The sequence below is a fragment of the Chionomys nivalis genome, chromosome 20 (genome assembly GCF_950005125.1).
Source record: "Chionomys nivalis chromosome 20, mChiNiv1.1, whole genome shotgun sequence".
Lineage (NCBI taxonomy): Eukaryota > Metazoa > Chordata > Mammalia > Rodentia > Cricetidae > Chionomys > Chionomys nivalis.
Genome location: NC_080105.1, coordinates 8,568,645 through 8,590,894, shown reverse-complemented (window position 1 = coordinate 8,590,894; position 22,250 = coordinate 8,568,645). Strand labels below are relative to the sequence as shown.

Here is a 22,250-nt window from a genome sequence, read left to right as displayed (position 1 = left end):
CAGGGAATTTGGACTGCTCTTCAGTATCGAGAGGGAGGGGGAGTGGACTGGGGGGAGGAGAAGTGGAGTGGGGATGGGGGGGGGAGTGGGGGGAGGGGGCAATATGTGGGAGGAGGGGGAGGGAAATGGGAAACGGGGAGCAGTTGGAAATTTTAATTAAAAAAGAATAAAAAAAAAGAAAAAAAAACCTCAAAAAAAATATTTCAACACGAAAAAAAAAAAAAAAAGAACGAAATGACCCTCGAAGATATTCTGCAACACTCATAGATCAGAGCCTTCCTTACTCAGTCATCATCATAGAAGCTTCCCTGCTGCAGCGATGGAAACAAATTCAGAGACACACGGACAGACGTTTCACAGAGAGAAAAACCTTGGAACACAGAGCTCTACATGGAAAATATTCGTCAAACTCTCCTCTCAGAGATCAGAGAACACAGAGGAAGAGGAGGCAGAAAGAGGGAAAGTCAGAGGAGATGCAGGACACCAAGAGAAGAAGGCTCTGAACCAACTGAGCAAAGCTTATATGAACGCAGACTGTGGCAGCAGGCACAGAACCTACTCGGGTCTGCGCCAGGTCCTCTGTGCATATAATAGAGCTTTTCAGTTTAGTGTTTTCATGGATTCCTGAATGTGCAAATGAGTGGGTCTCTGGTTCTTGTGCCTTTTCTTGAGCTCTTCCTTCTATTGATTTTTCATTGTACAGCTTCTATGTGATGGTTTTTGTCTTATCTTGTATTTAATTTCATCATGTTTGGTTGTTATCACTTAGAAACCCGTTCTTTTCTAATGAGAGACAGAAGGGAGTGTTTCCTGTGGGGAGGGAGGATGGAGAGGGAGGGGGAGTAGTAGAGGGAGGACAAACTGTAATCAGTACATATTTTATGAGAGAAAAATCCATTTTAATTAAAAGAGAAATAAAGAATTGATGGATTTGATACAACTGGAAAACAACAGATGAATAATTTGGTCATTGCACTTTCTTTTTTATTTTTATTTTAATTTTTGTTGTATAAGTAATACCATTCAAAATTTCCACCTCTTCCCCTCCTCCCATTTCCCTCCCACTCTCCCATTCACCCTCCCTCTCCCCTCCAGTTCTAAGAGAGGGTGGGGTACCCTTCCCTGTGGGAAGTTCAAGGCCCTCCCCACTCCATCCAGGCCTAGGAAAGTGTGCATCCAAACAGACTAGTATCCCAAAACGCCAGTACATGCAGTAGAATCAAATCCCAGTGCCATTATCATTGGCTTCTCAGTCAGCCCCCATTGTCAGCCACATTCAGAGAGTCTGGTTTGATGACATGCTCCTTCAGTCCCAGTCCAGCTGGCCTTGGTGAGCTCCCTTAGATCAGTCCCACCATCTCAGTGGGTGAATGAACCCATCACGGTCCTGACTTTCTTGCTCATCTTCTCCCACTTTCTGCTCTTCAACTGGACCTTGGGAGTTCAGTCCAGTGCTCCAATGTGGATCTCTGTGTCTATCTCCATCCATCGCCAGACGAAAGTTCTGTGGTGATATTCAACATATTAATCAGTTTGGCTATGGGATAAGGCCAGTTCAGGCACCCCTCCTCTTCTGCCCAAGGACCTAGCTGGGGATATCCCCTTGGACATCTTGAACTGGGAACCCTTCTAGAGTCAAGTATCTTGCCGACCCTAAAATGGCTCCCTTAATTAAGATATCTTTTTCCCTGCTCCCATATCTGCCCTTCCTCCATCTCAATCATCCCACTCTCCCAAGCTCTCCCCAGTCCTCCCCTTCTCCCTTCTTTCTCCCCCTCTCCCCTTGCCCTCATCGCGTCCCAACCCCCATGCTCCCAATTTTTGCCTGTGGCAAAGCTGATGCAGTGGAAAGATGGTTAGGCTACTGGGACACCCTCCTTGTGGAAGAGGTGATTCAGATGTTTTTGATAGAACTATTTCTCAGGAGAAAGGGCTGCTGCAGAGTGAGGCTGCTCTGCCCAGAGCTATGGCCTATCCATAAGGACTCTCAGGAGGTCAATGCAGTGCCTCTTGAAACTCACCAGTGAGAAGAGAGTGTGAGTCTCCTGGGGAGAGTAAAATGGAAATGACTCGGAACACAGAAGAATTTTAGTATAATATGCATAGATCTTATTGTTTTCCAGAAAAGAAGAAGTGTTCTATGAGTGGTAATGTGTGGGTTTGTCGGGATTTTTTGTGTGTGTGTGTGTGTGTGTGCATCTGTGATACTGGGACATTGCCTTGAAGGACATGGTCCTCTCTCCTGAGACACAATCTTCTTGACATCAGGCATGATTTTTTATGATAACAAAAGCTTTTCAAAACAATGTAGAGATGAGGATGGAGATTGTGTGTGTCCCCTGTATGCAGTAAGGAAAGGATGAAGAGAAAGTCTGGAGTAGCTTATCAGAAGCAGAAACTACTTAATTATCTCTTCAAGTACTGTGATTGGAGGTAGGTGGCACAGTTAATTTATCAAGCCTGGGCCTGTGGAGGGTGAATTAAAGTATATAAAAGGATAAAATTAATACTCAAAACATTTTCCTGTTATTTTTATTCTAATTACTTACTGTCTGCTTCTGTTAAGACTTTTATAATTTGTGCAGACTTCAGCATCCACCTCAGAAAACAGCTTTCTATTGCTATTAATCACTTGTTTCCTGGTAAATTAGAATTCATTTTGTCACTGTGATACGCAAGTTATATGGTACATTGTAATCTAATCAAGCAATCCTACTCTTTCTACTGGGTTGACCTAAAGTGTAATTCAGTTGGGTAAGTGGTCCTTGGTGAGTGAATGTGGTAAAACCGGGAAAATGGGAGTAAGCATCCTAATTATCTTTTCCTGCTCAATCTACAGAAATTCTTTCCCTTCCTGACAGTTTCTACCTGCAGACAATGCACTGTTTCAGAAACAGTATCTTACAGTGTGTCATAGCTTATAAGATCAGACAAGGAACCGAATCCACCAATGAACTTTCCTAACCTTGTGACTCTGGGAAATGATGTTTTTCACCTGTATCATTCACAAAGCAGAACAACGTATAGTGAGCTTGACTTGGGGCTCTGAGATGTGTAGTGTATCATGCAAAACCAAGACTGTAAGATATCAAAATCCTCTCATCTCGTGCACCATCTCTTGCATATAGTTAGTTGCCAAGTGAACCTCCAGACCTTACCAGTTCTTAGGGCACACATTATAACACTGAAGGCCTATGTATAAAATAGAGCTGATTATTGGTATAAAACCACTTAAAATTGCTTAACTAGAAAGATGGGGAAGATTACAACATGTAGTGCTTACAAGGAACCAGTGATTCCAAAATTAAGATCAAGAAAATGTAACAGGTGAGAGGCAGATAGGATATTTACACCAGAGCACTCTGACCCTTATTTCTTTCTCAAGAATCTTGATACTCCTTCTGAGTAAATAATTTTCTCTCCACGGATAGAGATGAAAATATATCATTCTGGTTGCATTTCCTAAACTGAGTTCCTGAAAATTTAATTAAGATTCAAGACCACACTCTGTATATGGAGAGCTTATTATACAAATATAGAAACTACTACTAAGTGCAGCGTATTTAAGAAAATATTTCAAATTTAAAACATAACTCTTTCTGGGTTGGCTTTTTAGATTATTCTTTGTTCAGTCACATGTGGATTTTGTCAATACAAAATACATGAGAAATATAGATATTTGAATTTAATATAGTACACAGGAAAGTTTATAATACTTCAAAGTAAGTATAAAATGCATCACAACAGAATACCCAGTGTTTTGGCTATTTTTACAAGATCTGAATTCCCTGAGAGTCCAAGTAATCCCAGACTTCCTGCTTCGTGCTCATCAGAACTTTCAGTCAGCCCACGTGTTCTCTACCCTTATGTTTTTAGAACTTCTGCATACACAGGTAAATATCTATCTAATAGATACAATAATGCATTATACACATTTATATCCTCTCAGGAAAGAAGATGCAGGCACCATTTTTATATGTGTATGCAGGTTTTAAGTAATCTTGCTTTTCCATTATCCACAAAATAAAAATTATAATTTAGAGAGCAATTAAGGATAGGAGCAAAGATTACCAACTGTGGTGTGAGTTTTCCCAAAATACAGTGTACACAAAGGTAAATATAGTATGGCTGTGCGTAGACATACACCCTGTTTATATCCTGTGTCGCTAGTAAGCATTCAGCACCTGACCACTTTAAAAGTGATTTTAGGGAAGTAACGTAGTTCTCACTAAAGCAGTCTCATGGGGGAATAGATTTCTTTCTCAGCCCCTTTTAATAAGTGGTCAAATTAAAGAACAGAGTTTAAACAGTGTTATCTGCATTGTTGTCTATACTAAGATTTTAACTGATACACAGTCTTCCCAGAGTGAACCTGTATTTCACTCTATGATGGAGGAAGGTCATTGGTTAATAACAAAAAAACTGCCTTGGCCCTTTTGATAGGACAGCAGCTTAGATAGGTGGAGTGGACAGAACAGAATGCTGGGAGACTTCTCATTACATGAGAATTTATGGATTGTTAAAGATGGAAAATATAATGATAGAAAGTGAAGTCCGTACACAGTCTCTGTATAAGGCTGTACTCAGAAGGAAATGAGAAGTAATCAATACCACAGTGGTAGATGCTAATTTATCAGTTTTAGTGAGAAAAGCGTGGAGTGTGACTGCTAGGTGGAAGAGTTGTGTGATTTTTCAAAAAAAGACAAAGTTATACTGGAACTGAAGAGTTTACTAGATAGATAAACAATGAAGCAAGGACACAGAAGCCATACAGTGAGAAAATGAACAAAGAGAAAATGAAGTGTATAAATACTACACGTGCAAAATCCAAGCAGTTTGATGGAACTATAATGTGAGGTCCATTGAGTGAATGGTTAAAGAGAAATTTCTATCATGCCAGGCACAATGACTTACTGTGGGAACCCCACCATTCCAGAGACTGAGGCAGGGAATTTGGGAATTTGATGGCAGCCTGTACTACATACCAAGACCACATCTCTTTTACTCTTTTTTTTTCTTTATTAAACTCAATGCTCTGATTCATAGAATTTTATGAATAACAATAAGAAAGTAGAAATTTAGTGTGCATACCATGATACTCTCACTAAGAAAGCATGCTCTATTAAAAGATGGGAACTATTAAGATATGGAAATGGCTGTGTGGTGGTGGAATATGCTCTTAATCTCAGCACTTAGAAAGAGAGGCAGTCTGATCTCTGTGAGTTCATGACCAGCCTGCTCTCTAAGATGTTATTTGATTTGATTTTATCTTCACATAAATATAAGTCATACTTGAAGGAATGATTTTTTTTTTTTTTTTGGTTTTTCGAGACAGGGTTTTTCTGTGGTTTTGGAGCCTGTCCTGGAACTATCTCTTGTAGACCTAGCTGATCTCAAACTCAGAGATCCGCCTGCCTCTGCCTCCCAAGTGTTGGGATTAAAGGTATGCGCCACCACTGCCCGGCTGAAGGAATTATGTTTTAAGGCACGTATATGAATATTAGCCATAGAAATCACAGAATACTCTGGCCCTACTACATTCTGAGATGGGTGGAGAGAGAGTATCCACAGCAATAGGAAAGCATAGATAAGAGTTGGTGGGAGAGCAGATTTTCAAGGGGACATTGATAACACGTCAATGAAAAGCATGGAAAAAGAATTGAGTCACAAGTAATGATTTCCTTTTCTTTTATTTGGCTGATATCTTACTCCACAAGTGAGGCTGAACTCAAACCAATGGTAAGCTTCCTGCCTCAGCTTCATCAGGGCTGGGAATACAAGGGTGCAGCACCTGTCCTAAGTCCTGAGTCACTCAGTATAATGTTCAGTACACGTTGGAAAATCACTTGATGTAGTAAGCAGAGAAAAAGGTTAGATATGAAACTCTGTGACGATAAATACTTGTTTGTAAACACTAATTTTATGGCTGAAGATGAAGATTGTGTCTCTGACTTAACTGAGGATCTTAAGTATTAAATTGAATAATTTCCCCCACCTGCAAGAATCCTTCTAATGACTTGCTCTTCTCTCTTCCAGGAGATGAGTGTCAATTGCTCCCTGTGGCTGGAGAACAGCTTGTCTGTCAAACGCCTTGCATTTGCTAAGTTCTCTGAAGTCCCTGGAGAGTGCTTCCTCCTGTTCACCCTCATCTTCCTCATGTTCTTGGTATCACTGACAGGCAATGCACTCATAGCCCTTGCCATCTTTACAAGTCCAGCCCTGCACACACCCATGTACTTTTTCCTGGCCTACTTGTCTCTCCTGGAGATTGGCTACACTTGCTCTGTCATAAACAAGATGCTGCAGAGTCTTGTGAGTGAGTCTTGAGGGATCTCTTGGGAGGTTTGTGCCACACAGATGTTTTTCTTCTCATTCTTTGGAATAACTGAGTGCTATCTACTGGTAGCCATGGCTTTTGACCGCTGCATGGCCTTATGCTACCCACTCCAGTATGCAACCTGAATGAGCCATGGGGTATGTGCCCATTTGGCAATGGTTTCATGGGGAATGGGATGCATAGTAGGGTTGGGACAGACGAATTTTATTTTTTCTTTGGACTTCTGTGGGCCCTGTGAGATAGACCACTTTTTCTGTGACCTTCCACCCCTCCTGGCACTTGCCTGTGGATATCCATCCCAAAACAAGGCTGCCGTCTTTGTGGCGGCAGTCCTCTGCATATCCAGCCCATTTTTTCTGATTATTTCTTCCTATGTCAGGATTCTGATTGCCGTGCTGTTGATGCCTTTACCTGAGGGACGCCATAAAGCTCTCTCTACCTCTTCCTCCCACCTACTTGTAGTCACACTCTTCTATGGCTCAGCATCTATTTCCTACTTGAGGCCCAAGGCTAGTCACTCACCAGGAATGACTAGCCAAATTCTTGGCCCTCTTCTATACAGCGGTGACATCCATGCTGAACCCCATCATCTATAGTTTACGGAACAAGAAAGTCAAGGCAGCCCTGAGGAGAACTTTGGGCCTGAAAAAAGTTCTGAGCAGGAATAGGTAACAACAGAACCACACAGAATTATTCACTAATAAACATGAATATAGAACCAGAGTAAACAAACAAATATTGATACATTTTCTGTCTGACTTATTGATCCGGGATGTCATTCTTATGTTGTGAATGAATATTGCTTTTATTGGTTGATGAATAAAGCTGTTTTGGCCTATGGCAGGGCAGAATGTACCTAGGCAGGAAATCCAAACAGGAAAAAGAAGGTGGAGTCTGGGAGACGCTGAAGGAAAAAGATGCCAGATTATTCCCAGTAAGGCCCAGCCACATGGTAATACACAGAATAGCAAAAACTGGTTAATTTAATTGTGGGAACTCGTCAGTAATATGCCTGAGTCATTGGCAAAACAATTATAAGTAATATTAAACCTCTGCAAGTTCATCTGGGAACTGGCAAGCAGGAGAGTAACCTCCAGTTCCAATTTATATTGAGTATCTTTGTAATTTTGAAAGTATCTCTTCATCCAGGGCTATGTTCTAATTACTAATTCTGAAATGATTTCAAATACTAAGTGATACAACTAAAGAGACCAATACAATAGATAGCATTCTATTATGTTTTAGTTCAGGATGAAAATCTAAATTGCGATATCTCAGAAGTTTTGCAAATTCTATCCCTGATGCCCCCAAGACTTCTGCTTCCTATCCAGTTATATCACACACAAATCTTTGTTCTAAAGTAACTATATAATGGTCTTATATCAGTTCATGTCTTTATTTTATAATGTCACATGCTAAAAGTCTTTGAATTCTTTTGTAAATTGTAATTAACTAAAACAGTGTAAATATTACAATATGCTGAAATGTTAATTTGAAACTATTTGCTTTAAAATATTAAAGAAAACATTTATTTTCAAGTGTTTCCATGGAAGTTTTTTTAATGCTAAATGGTCAATATTTTGGAACTTGCAGGTCATTCAGGCCAGGGAAGCCGCTCGGTTAACTGAATGTCTTTACCTCTCCCTCCATTCTTCCCAGTCCCATCTCCAGTCTCATCCCCAGTTCTGCAGCAGCACACCCACTGCAGTAGCCCCTCCTCTCTGAAACCCTACCCAACAGACCATGAAGACCTTCTCCTACAATATTTCTTCACCCAATATTTCTTCATACTGATATCCCAGTACGTATCATCTGCAGGCATTCCCTGGGATTAGCAGGCCCTGCAGGCTATCGAAACAGGTAGGCCAATTGCAGATCTTAGTCTCTCCGTTCTCTCTTTCAAATCCAACTCCTTTTGACACCTCCAGCTCTATAACAGACGACTTGTATCAGCCTCATCTCCACCACACTAGGATAGGCTTTGAGCTACAAAATGCTCAAGATAATTCCAGCTTGGCTAGCTTTGATGGCGTGCTTTCTTACAACATTCTGGCCAGATCTTCAAGTAAGAACTTCAGAAAAACCCTACCAACTACTCAGAGACTATATGCAATTGTACCAGATAGTAATCTTGAAACTTAAGTTTCATTTTAGTTTTTAAAAGATCCCACAGAAATAATATTGCACCCATGAGAGCTGGAAGTATTTCTAAAAGCTATTACGACTGAGTACATATTATATTTGTCTTTCTGGGTCTGGGTTACCTCACTCAATATGATTTTTTCTAGATCCATCCATTTGTCTGATAATTTCAAGATGTCATTATTTTTTCTGCTGTGTGGTACTCCATTATGTAAACATACTACATTTTATTTATGCATTCTTCATTTGATGAGAATTTATAGTTTAAGGGTTTTGCTATTACAAATAATGCTGATATGAACATAGTTGAGCATTACACCTGCTCTATACATACACACACACAGACACACACATGTGATGGAGGAAGGTGTGAACAGTTTTCAGCTGCTTAGATTGAATTGATATTTATAGCACGTCAGATTTAAGGAGAAGAATGCGCTCATGATAAGCTTGTGAAGTTTACTGAGCAGAACTAAATTCTTCACCTTAAATCAGAAAGGATTCTCAAATTTTAAATGTATTTCATATCCAATTAGTCAAATAACACTTTTTATTAATTAATTAATTAATTTAATTATTAAAGATTTCTGCCTCTTCCCCGCCACCACCTCCCATTCCCCCCTCCCCCAATCAAGGCTTCCTCCCTCCTTAGCCCAAAGAGCAAGCAGGTTTCCCTGCCCTGTGGGAGGTCCAAGGACCACCCACCTCCATCCAGGTCTATTAAGGTGAGCATCCAAACTACCTGGGCTCCCACAAAGCCATTACATGCAATAGGATCAAGAACCCATTGCCATTGTTCTTCAGTTCTCAGTAGTCCTCATTGTCCGAAAATAACAAACTTTTAACATGCTTAATCATTACCAAACATTAACTGAATCAACAGTTACATTATTTGAATATTTGAGTTGAAGAAAATATTATGTTATTTATATGTATATGTAGGTGCATAGAAAAATATGTACACATATTCATGTTTATTTCAGCATAATTATTATTGTCTTAACGGTGATTTTTTAATATACAAAACAAAATGGATAAATAATAATTTTATAAAACATGATATGACCAATCTAAGAGGCTTTAAAGGAAATTAAGATTGATGACAGCTGGAGCATAAATTATTTCAATCCTTTTGTAACCTGGTTGGCAATCTTTATTAAAAATGAATATGCTCTAACATTTAGATAAGAAATTACATTCCTCCAACAGATGCTCTATCATACTACAAAAGCATTTGTTCAACTATGTTCATAGCAGCATTATTTGTAATAGCCAGAACCTGGAAACAACCTAGATGCCCTTCAATAGAAGAATAGATGAAGAAAGTGTGGAATATATACATATTAGAGTACTACTCAGCGGTAAAAAACAATGACATCGTGAATTTTGCATGCAAATGGATGGAAATAGAAAACACTATCCTGAGTGAGGTAACCCAGACCCAAAAAGAGGAACATGGTATGTACTCACTCATAAGTGGATTCTAGCCATCAATAAAGGACATTGACTCTATAATATGAGATCCTAGAGGAGCTAAATAAGATGAACCCAAAGAAAAACATAATTATCCTACTGATATTGGAAGGAGACAAGATTGCCAGGCAAAAATTGGAAACTTGGGGGTGGGGTGGGTTCGGGGTAATGGGAAATGGGGAGAAAAAAGTGAGAAGGGGAGAAGGGGGAGAGCTTGGGGGAATGGGACAGTTGGGATGAAGGCAGGGTGGATATGGGAGTAGGGAAGTATATATCTTAATTAAGGGAGCCATTTTAGGGTTGGCGAGAGACTTGATTCTAGAGATATTCCCAGGTGTCCATGGAGATGTTCCCAGCTAGATCCTTGGGCGGCTGAGGAGAGGGAGCCTGAAATGACCCTGTCCTATAGCCATACTGATGAATATCTTGCATATCACCATAGAACCTTCGTCTGGCGATGGTTGGAGATAGAGACAGAGACCCACTTTGGAGCAATGGACTGAGCTCCCAAGGTCCAAATGAGGAGCAGAAGGAGGGAGAACATGAGCAAGGAAGTCAGGACCACGAGGGGTGCACCCACCCACTGAGACGGTGGGGCTGATCTATTGGGAACTCACCAAGGCCAGCTGGATGATGGAGCATGTGATCAAACCAGACTCCCTGAGGTGGCTGACAAGGAGGACTGACTGAGAAGCCAAGGACAATGGCACTGGGTTTTGATCCTACTGCATGTAATGACTTTGTGGGAGCCTAGTCTGTTTGGATGCTCACCTTCCTAGTCCTGGATGGAGCGGGGAGGACCTTGGACTTCCCACAGGGCAGGGAACCCTGACTGCTCTTTGGACTGGAGAGGGAGGGGAAGAGGAATGGGGGGAGCGGGAGGGAAATGGGAGGAGGGGAGAAGGTAGAAATTTTTAATGAAATAATAATAAAAAAGAAAAAATTACTTGTAAATATGGAAAAAAGAAATTACATTCCTAGATTTAGCAAAAAATAAAAATTATTCATTTGTTCATTGAAAGATATATACGAGAAAGTTCTTTCCACATCATGTGCCCCTAAATATAACCAAAAGTATAATTGCTGTTGTACATCTTCTTTTCATAGGTGGAATGATATGTGAAAAGCATAAATGTTAGACAACAGAAACCAGTCACAAATAATATTAATTACATGCTGCTTATTAACCTAATTTCAAAAGCAGGCAACTGTAAGGCACAGTTCATTAGTATCTCAGAGCATCCTTACTGGAAAGAGTCTCAAGGAGAACTGAGGGTCAGTCCAGCAGCTAGGGGGCATCTTCAAAATTAAATGTAACTTTAAATATAAAGTGTCTTCAGTGTGTATTACACAAAAGAAATAGATAATTTTTTAAAAAGTGAGATGAGACCAGTAGAAGAATCACATAGAATTTAATAGCTTTGTAATAATTTATGCTGCTATTTCTTGTATTTTCCCCCATGGCCAAAATTCTCATTTACTTGAATTCTGCTTAATTGCAACAGAGGGACTGACTTTCTAAGGTCAGAATTTCTAACACATTTGGTTCTAATGTCACTAGTCTACAAGGGTTAAAAGGCAGATTATAGGCAAATGTGACTTACAAAATAAGCAGAGTCAGATTTGTGGTGAGGGTTAGATACACCGAAGGTTCAGAGCTGCAAGGAACTACAGAAGCGAAAGGTGAAGCCAGCCTAAGAAGTGAGGTACCCAGAAACCCGAGACACATCTTCCATTAGGATGAGCAGTCAGTATTCTAAAACCGGTAACTTTACTTTTATTTCTTATATTTTTCAAAGTATTTCTTTGTGAACTGTAATGATAGTAAAAACATTTGTTTCACAGTTAGAGGCTATAAGCAATGCAGGAGAGAGGCACAACAGGGATTGGGAATTAAAATTACTACAGTCAATAAAAAAATTAATTTACAATAAATTAAACCAAAGTCATCTTTTTTTTTTTTTTTTTTTTTTTTTTTTTTTTTTTTTTTGATTTTCGAGACAGGGTTTCTCTGTAGCTTTTGGTTCCTGTCCTGGAACTAGCTCTTGTAGACCAAGCTGGACTTGAACTCACAGAGATCCGCCTGCCTCTGCCTCCCGAGTGCTGGGATTAAAGGCGTGCGCCACCACCACCCGGCTAGTCATCTTAAACTTGACCATCATGGGTGATATTGAGATTGGATTACTAGTTTCATCCATCAGGATAGCCAAGTGAATGGCAGGAGAAGCTGTGCCAGGTAGTTATGCTAAAGCATGAACTGACATTGTCCTCAAAACCAAAGGAGATTTCATAAGAAACCAACTTATACGTTTGAGAAATGATTTAAATAATCAAGAATCTGGATTCCTCTTTACCACATAGTCATAATTCTATATGTATTAGCTATAATCTGCAAAGAATGGCCACTGAGGATTAGGGAGTCTACATTTTTTATTTGCACTGCTTACCCACAATGAACCTTGCAAATGCTCAATGAGTTTATTATCACTCTAGTTAGCTTGCAAAAAGAAAAACAATGAAAAGACAGGTTATTAGGAGCCTTCTACCCATGGCAATCTGATCATGCACCCTACACATAAACTCCTTTTCTGCTTAAAACTGAAAGGCTACATTCTTTTATGAATGTAAGCATGAGAACATTTTTTGAATAATTGTTGTCAACTATTTGTTTAAAATAGCTATAAATATTATTTTCTAAGTAAACCTCTAAACATATCTACTCTGTCTTATAAACTTTCTCAGAATAATAAAGGCTATTTGGAAAATTTTCTCAGGAAACACCATTTCATTTAGAAATTTTAAAAATTTCTTTTAGCTGTGTTTTCCTTAAAATTAGTAATGAATCATATACTTTAAAAATGTAGAAGTCATGCTGTTCAAGATGAAATGCCACCATGAGTGAAATCCAATTTTGTGGTTTGTTACACTTTAAATACCATTTCCAGATGTTCTCTATTGTCCAAAGACCATCCATGAAGGCTAAAAGTCTTACACCTTTCTTTTCGTAAAATATTAATTCTCATGTTTATCTCAGTTAAATCCAAAAGGAATGCTTATTGGTACATGCAAAAGAACAATCTGTTTATTACTATGATCTGGTAACTCAAATTATACTTAGGATGTTTATCTCCTCAATTTATCAAATGGTTCTGCTTATATCCATTATGAAATTCATGAACCGCAAGGAAACTGGTGACCAAAACATTCTTTGCCATTGTGGGTTAGTAATCAACCTGAAATTTTTCATGTCATGAAATTTTTTTTGTTCCATATCTACTCTCTTACATCCAATCACTGAATTTCTATGACATCTTCCCTAGCCAGTAATTCCACTATGAGGGCTATAAAGTGACTGAGATGAAATGCATGGATGTTTTCTCTGTTCCAAACAACAGCTCCTGATGTCTTCATTGAGGGCTCTGACAGGAAATAATTGAAACCATAATGTCAAGTATGACAAATATCAGTAAGAGGAACTACAATGTTCCTTGGAGGGGAACTATATTTAGCCACATCTATTGTAATTGGTTAGTAGAAAACAAAGCACAATCACTAAATGAAACATGGAAAGCCGGGTGGTGGTGGCGCACGCCTTTAATCCCAGCACTCGGGAGGCAGAGGCAGGCGAATCTCTGTGAGTTCGAGGCCAGCCTGGTCTACAAGAGCTAGTTCCAGGACAGGAACCAGAAAGCTACGGAGAAACCCTGTCTCGAAAATCCAAATAAATAAATAAATAAATAAATAAATAAATAAATAAATAAAATAAAAAAGAAATATGGAAAAAAGTAATACAATTGTAAAATAAAATTGTTAATTCTATGAAAGGCAAAGAACACATTTTTTATTTTTGCGTTTTTTTCATGATTTCAATTAAATATATCTCAAAAAAGTGAGAAAATATTTCACCTTTTATATTGTGTCTGCTTCATATAATGAGTTATTCCGAGATAACTACTTTTGTTGGCTGGACAAACAGCATGTAAGATCTGGCAGAACCAGAGCTGAACAAAAGTTACTGGGATGCTGGAGAGGTACAGAAGGAATTGCATAGATAATTAGCAAAGAATAAGACATTTCAGTGAAACAAGAGAGATAAGAACAAGAAATCTATCATACAAAGGGGTGACTATAGGTAAAATGATACCTTCTATTATTGAAAAATGCTAACAGAGCTGAGGTAAAGTGTTTTCAACAATAATTATTAGGATTTATTATTACATGAATAATTCACTATATTTAGTCATATTTCTCAAATTTCTCAAATTATTTATAGACAGCATGTACAACTTTGTCAAAAATAAGATGGTGATAAAAACAAATTCATATAAAACTGTCAAAAATTCTATAGTAAGTGAAGGAATAGAATTATACATACCTTTATTTTGGGATTAAAACTATTCTTAAATTACATTAAACATTATCTCTAAAGTGGTTACAAAACCTTTTTACCAAGAGTCGTGATAATGTTTGGTATCTTAACAACAATATTACACTTATATAACCTTGTACTTCAACTGTGTAATTTGAGTAATTTGTTCTCATTTAAACCAAGTGTTTATTTTACACAAAGGAGCATGAAATATACAAAGTACACATACGTGCAATCAATTTGCATATGTACATAGCCATATTTTTGGTGGCTGTCACAACACAAACAAGTACCAGATAATTTTTAAAAATATTCTTCACAACTTTTCCCATTCTGCTGCATAAAGCTGAATATATAAACAATCATTCTAGCTTCAGGAAGATTACATGAATATAATGCAAAATTTTAAGAAATCATGTGAGAATTTTCCTCATGTAGGAAGTATGACTAAATTGGAAAAAAATGAGATCATCTCTGGAAACTGACTTTTATAGTTTGTGTTATTTGACTGTTGGTGTATGTGTGTGTGTATGTTTCTTTTTCCTTTTTTTGTTTTTTGTTTGTTTGTTTTTGAGACAGGTTTCTTGGTAGCTTTGGAGCCTGTTCTGGAATTCGCTCTTGTAGAACAGAATGGCCTTGAACTCATGGAGATCTGCCTGCCTTTGCCTTCCAAGGGAAGTGCTGGGATTAAAGGCATGTGCCACCACTGCCCCGCTGTGTGTATGTTTCTTTACATAAACAAAAAAGGACACATTTTATACCATCAGTCTCAGTGATGTTAACTCCTCATTATTCTGTGGCTAAACATCTTTGTATATTAATTTTACATGCACATTATCCTGCGTTTTAGAGGTTTTATCCTTGTTGTCTTAATTATATTAAGCAGAAAGAAGATTCTACAAAAAAAAAACAGAAAAGAAAAGAAAAAGAAGTATATTTGTCACCACCAACTGACTGCTTTTCATGGGTAGCAATTTCAAACTTCTATTATACAAAAGTATTAAGAACCTGCAGGAATGTGCCTTACTCTCTCTGAGGCATGAATGGGGTTGGAGGAAAGGTGGAGGGAATGGGAGGAGGGGAGGAAGGGGGTATTGGTACGTGAAATGAAAAAAAAAAAGATAGTTTGTTCTCTTTTAAAAAATAAATAAAAGAACCTACAGGAAGGCAAGTTCAATTGAAAAAAATTATGTTCAAAAATATTTTGAGTAAATTACAAACTTAATGAAGCTTCAGTGAGGTTTTCACTTTCTTCTGTGTTAATAGATACAACACCTGATAACAAGTATCATATAATACATCTTTATTATATTTGCCTTTTATTTCTTTATTTTTGTTCGGTATTTAGGTAGCTTGCGGGAGCAATGGAGAGACACACAGCCTCACTCTGCAATCCGTGCTGGCCTTTCTTTCACATAAATCCTCTTGCTTCAGCCTTTCAAGTGTTGGGGTTACCAGTGTGGTTCTAATTTGACTTTCTAAAATTCTTTACTTGTAAAAATGTGGGTATAAGAACGGATGACAGACTATACATGCACAGCTGTTAATACTATTTTTCTTATTGCAGAAATAAAATGAAGTTATTCATGGTTTTGTTTCAGCATCCCCTATCCAGTTTCTTTACTACATGAAACATTAAGGATAACCAGGACGGCAAAGCTCTATTATTGATATTTTTCAGTATGGAATTCCAGCAATGAGAAGGCTCAATAGCACCCCTCATCACACCAGCGGCTTTGTTCTGGTAGGCTTTTCTGAATGGCCCCGACTGGAGATGGCTCTCCTTGTCATCGTCTCCATCTTCTATATATTGACCCTCTTTGGTAATTCAGCTATTATCATTTTGTCTCGCCTTGATCCTAAACCCCATACCCCATGTGTTTCTTCCTGGCCAAACTTTCCTGTTTAGATCTCTGCTATACTACTTCTACTCTCCCCCAGATGCTGATAAATGTACAGAGCCATAAGAGAAGCATCAGCTATGAGGGATGCATAGCACAGCTGTTCATCTTCCTCGGCCTTCTCTCCATCATGGCTTGTGATCGCTATGTGGCCATCTGCCAGCCTCGGCGTCACACAGTTGTCATGCACTCTCAGCTGTTGGCAGCAGTAGCCTGGGTAACTGGTTTCAGCAACTCCTTGGTGCAGACAGTCCTGACTTCTTTGTTGCCTCGTTGTGGGAAATACCAGATAGAGAATTTCTTCTGTGAGGTACCTGCCATGCTTCAGTTATCATGCGTTGACACCTGGGTCAATGAGATAGAGATGTATGCTGCTGTGGTTGTCATAAAAGTTATCCCACTTGGGTTAATTCTTTTCTCTTATGTCAATATTGTCAGAGCAGTCATAAGGATACAGTCTTCTGAAGGTCGGAAGAAGGCTTTTCACACTTGTGGGTCCCATCTTTTGGTGGTCGTAATGTTCTATGGCTCTGCCATCAGTGGATATGCATACATGGCACCTAACAGCAGCTCAGCAAAACTGAAGGGCAAGCTTTTGGCACTCTTCTACGGACTCATGACCCCAATGCTTAACCCTCTTATCTATACCTTGAGGAACAAGGATGTCAAGGCAGCAGTGAAGAAGATACTTGGAAGAGAACAAGAGCAAGGATAGAATTCAGCTTAGGTGAAAACAGGTCCTATTGAAATCCAGTCCTTGGTTCCAGAGCAGACTTGCTAACAGCCATTATTCTTCTAATCAGAAAAACTATCCTGATTGTGACTACTTGTTATTGTTTATATGAAATAGTCAATTAGTTCAACAAAACAAAAAATGATTAAGTAAATATTAAATTTTATTAGAAATGTTGTGTGGAAAATGAATAGGGGTAGCAACTTTTTAAAAGTGTAAAAACACATCTACATGAAATTTAGTCATTTTGTGCCATACACAAACAAAATGAAATATAATTTCCTACCTTCAATATTTTGCATGTTATAAAGATAAAGATAAAGTTTTATATCTAATCTTCCTTTAATCAGTATTTTGAGTTACCTTCCTGATAAATGAGTGGCTGTGGTAATGATCTGCACTGCTGTGGAGGACAGTAATGAGAAGAGGGCCCCATAAAATCCTTCTGACTGTGTTACTTTCCTCAGTCTTCCTCACAATGTATTTTTTATCTCATATTGCATTGTGTAATAGATTTGTTTCCATTGTGATTTCTCTGCATGTAAGGAACAGAGCATAACAGATTTTTTGCTTCCAGTTTTTGATAGTATACAGAAATTATCTATCATGCTAGGGAATTACCATTACACTATTTGTTATTCAATAATATTGTGGTTTTTTTATTAACTTAAGTCATTATCTTGTTTCCAATTTTTGAAGAAAGGATTTCATTTATTTTATGATGAACTGAAAATTGTTATTATTTTTCATATAATATATTTTGACCATATTCTTTGCCTTCCCCCAACTCCTTTATCATCTCTAACTCCCTACCCACCCAACTTCATGGATTTTTTTCCTCTCAAAAAGAAAAAGAAAAGAGAAGCAACAAAAAACAAAAAGAATGAAAATCTAATAGAAAAAGTCAGTAAGACAAAAACAAAACAAAACAAAAAGTACACATACACACACACACACACACACACACACACACCAACAGCATGGAGTTTGTCTTGTGTTAAGTAACTTCTCCTAAGCATGAAGCCTGCCATACTCCTCTTCTCAGTGCTGAATTTTTTTCTAGTTTGAACCTTTGAAGGTCTTGTGCAAGTTGTCATAGTCTTTCTGTCTGTCAGTCTTTCCTATTTGTAGTCCCTTGATTTTCTTCAGTTGTTTTATTGTTCTAGGTAAGAATTTAAGTCCTATATTGGATAGGTATGGAAATAGTAGACAATCTTGTCTTGTTTCATAGGAAATGTTTTGAGTTTCTCTCCATTTAGGTTGATGTTGGCTATGGGTTTACTATAAATTGTCTTTATTGTATTGAAGCATATCCCTTGTATCCCTAAGCTCTCTAGGACTTTTACCAAGAAAGGATGTTGGATTTTGTCAAAGGCCTTTTCAGCATCCAATGAGATGATTACATGGTTTTTGTCTTTTAGTCTGTTTATGTGGTGGATTATGTCTATTGATTTCTGCATGCTGAATCATGTTTGCATCACTGGGATGAAGCCAACTTGATTATATTGGATAAGCCTTTAATATGTTTTTTAATGTTATTTATTTTTCTCAGATCTCTCATGGTGTTGATGACTATGCTGATTGATTATAGCTTTGTCAGTTTAAGAGCAGCAAGCATACCAGCTCCTCCTACAAGGCTGCAGATGTCTTCTCAGTTCTCTTCATTAGTAAAAATCAGGCCGCTGGCCTCAATGGAGAGCTACTTCTAGGTCTCTAGCTGACAAAGGCACAGTTTACCTTGCTACCAGACTCTAAAAAGAGAATAATCTCACAAAACAGGATGCAAAGTAACTTTTTGCTATTCCTTTGTGAGATATTTTGTTCATAGATTTGTTGGCTATTTATAGCTGTGGCAATGAGAACATTTTCTGTAGATTTAAATGCAGTATTTGCTACATAAGAGTTTTCTTGCTTTTTACCCCACTTACGCCCTCTTTTTTATTACTCTTTAAGCTATTCCCAAATAACTCTTTTTGTGGATCATTTGTAGTGTCTATGAACTGACATTACTACTTATGTGAACATACTCTCGCAGAGAATAGTACAATTGATGGCAAACGAGTGATCCACTATCACCATCCACCCATCTACACCCATCAACAGGATCTAGCATCCACCTGCAAACTATAGTGGCACAAACAGCAGCGCAAATGTTATGAGAGTATCCAACCACTTTTTAAAATTGGATTATGGAATCACACCTAAAGGAACATAGAAATAAAATGACTCCCAATGGCAAATATAAAGAAAGAAAGGAAGAAAATTCCACCCACCAAGTACCTGTCTTCTACAGAAATTTTTATGTAGTCTGTCAACAGGCAATTTTGTGAGATTGTCTCTATGTAAATTTGACTATTAGAACAAAGAATGAATGATATGACCCTAAGGCCTTCTGGTTTGTGTGTGGTGGGTGGGGGATGGAGCAACGTTACTCCCTTGTCTGTGCAGAAGTCACACTGCTGAAGTGTTTTGGGAAGGAATTCCATTTTGAAGGGAAAAGTCATGGCTTCACAAGGTTTTTACAGATATGACAGTGATTTTTCTAAAATCGGGTTGCTCCATGTGGACATGGACGTATACACTTCCAGAGGATCTGCCTGTTGGTCTGTCATCTGTACATTCACTGTATATTGTGGACTCCGACAGACAATTCCAGCTCTAGGGAATCCAATAATTCTCTTAATTCCTTGGTATCTGTATGCTTTGTGCACAAAGACACATGCATTAATAAAGTATGATAAATATTTTAAATTGTTTTATCAAAAACTAGAGAAAGTCATAAGCAAAGCCACTGAAAATGTCAAGTATTTGTGACTGAGCCCTCCATTTTGGTCTGCTGATCTATCATGCTTTCTGAATGCTGAATACTTCACACTGGCTCGATTCCTACATCTTTATAGTAATTTTAAATCAGAAATCAAGGTGTTGTAATTTTATTTGAAAACTGTTTATCTATTGAGATCTTGGTCCATTACCTTCCCTTTGATTTTACTTAATAATGTTGGCTGTGTAGCAATGTCTGGCTTCTTGGAATCAGACAGAACCAGTGAACAGTGGGTAAACTCTATTGTAAATGTAATAAAAATACCCACAAGTTAACAATCTAACTTTAAACAGGACAGTTCCACAAAAAAATTACTTCAATCAATTTCAGTAATCAAGCTTAATTTTTAATGTTGTTAATGGGTTGTTTAATTTGATATTTGAGAGTTAATAAGACAAATTAAAGATAATTGGGGTGACTTTTAAATTTAGATTTAATGGCTTTAAGAAATACATTTTCTTCTTATTTTGTCCAATTTGAAATTTTATAAGTTCTTTTACCTCTGCTTAGACTAGTTAAAGAAAACCAAAAGAACATGCATTTTACATTATTTAAACATTTAAAGAATTTTACAAACTAACTAGAGAAGGCTGAATCTGAGAACCGAGGAATTCATAATCATTTTTTAGTTCTACAAATTTCTTGTCTTGTTTTGCCTGGAAGGGACTGGATTTCTAAGATCATGTTATTTAATAAAATCACCTAATATTCTGAATACAGTAATCACAGTTCAGAAATTATCATCTAATGTACATAACTTGATATGTAAAATTAATTTTTTGTGAAAATCTCATTTAGCAAAAACACAGGATGAAAAAACCTCCACTAGGAGACCCACTGGAGCAGACCATTGAGGGAAAACAAAAACACGGGTGTATGGCTTAGACTAGGGCATTACCAGGAGACCTTGGTCCAAGGATATAGAAACTATGTCTCACAGGGTTTGCATGAACACACTACTAAAGAATGCCTCAAAGACTTTTAGCTAGCATTAAACACACTTTAGACAAAAGAGATCAATCAATAGAAATCTTTAATAATATAGAGCCAGAATTCTTAATTTAAAAAGTGACTATAAAAAGAGAAAATTGATTGCAGGAGTCTTGACAACAGCAACTGTTTTCAGTTTATTAGATAATGTGATTATCAGCATAGGACATCTCTGGGTACAATAATTAGGGGAGCGGTTTTATTGCTGGTAGCTCTCCAGAGAGGCCTGTGAGTTTGGTTATGGATAATCTGTGTCAGGGTGATCCTGGGTATTGCCTCTGGATAAGCACCTCCATATCACTGAAAACAGATCCATATCTCTACTTCGCAAGAATTTTCTCTCTGGGGCTGTTATCTTTTCTCACTAGCCTTTTCAAAGCTCCCTTCACATCTTTGTTTCTTAAAGTGTAAATGAGGGGGTTTAGAGTAGGAATAACCACAGTGTACAAAAGGGTGATGAATTTCCCCTGACTATGTGCATACGAACTATTAGGCTGGATATAGACAGCAGTGATTGTGCCATAAAATAGCACTACTACCAGCAGGTGCGATCCAAAGGTTCCAAGAGCTTTACCCCAGGTTAGAGCTGACTTTAACCTCATCAGTACTTGGGCAATGTACCCATATGATACCAAGATGAGTGCCAGGGGAAGGAGGAGTAGCACCAAGGAAGCCATGAATAGCTGCACTTCGTTGCTACACAGGCCAGCTTGATCATGGCAGGAACTTCACAGATGAAGTGATAAATCCTGTGGTTCCCACAGCGAGGCAGGTGGAGGGTGATGGTGCCCTGAATCAGCGTGTTGCCCACTCCACTCAGCCATGCTATTCCTGCAAGAGCCTGGCAGAGCCGTGGGTGCATAACTGTGGCATAATGGAGTGGCCGGCAAACAGCAGCATAGCGATCAAATGCCATAACTGCGAGGAGGACACACTCAGTGGACCCCGGAGCCAGAGACACATAGAGTTGAATAGCACAACCTGTGGGAGTAATTGTCTTGGCTGGACCATGGAGGTTCCACAGCAGCTGAGGAACAATGCTGGTGGAAAAGCAGATATCAACAAAAGAGAGGTTGGTAAGAAAGTAGTACATGGGTGTTTGGAGCACGGAATCCAAACAGGAGACAAGGATGATGGCTGTGTTGCCTACCAGTGTCAGGAGGTAAGAGATTAGCACCACCACAAAGAGGAACTTTTCAAGTTGTGGCTGATCAGAGAAGCCCACCAGGATGAAATTGCCACCTGAGCTCTCGTTAACTGTCATCACTCTACCTATACAAAGGAGGGCGGCAAACACAGAAGCGCAGGTTCGATAAAACGGAAATGGAAAGGGATCAGAAATCCGCTAGAAGAACATGGATCCTAAAGACGGAAGATAGGATATGTTCTATATAGGAGACAGGTAGGAAAATGAGGGAGAGAAAGAGAGAGAGAGAGAGAGATTGAGATTCATGTTTCAATGGAAAGTCAAAGAATAAAGA

General features: G+C 38.3%; 4 pseudogenes; 3 read left to right on the top strand and 1 right to left on the bottom strand.

The window, feature by feature from the left end:
• Positions 1 to 22,250, top strand: part of LOC130862743 (non-receptor tyrosine-protein kinase TNK1-like) — a 255,660-nt pseudogene that overhangs the window by 129,576 nt on the left and 103,834 nt on the right.
• On the top strand, positions 6,040 to 7,009 carry LOC130862747 (olfactory receptor 10A4-like; annotated as a pseudogene).
• Positions 16,018 to 16,937, top strand: LOC130863099 (putative olfactory receptor 2B8; annotated as a pseudogene).
• On the bottom strand, positions 21,090 to 22,033 carry LOC130862745 (olfactory receptor 2G3-like; annotated as a pseudogene).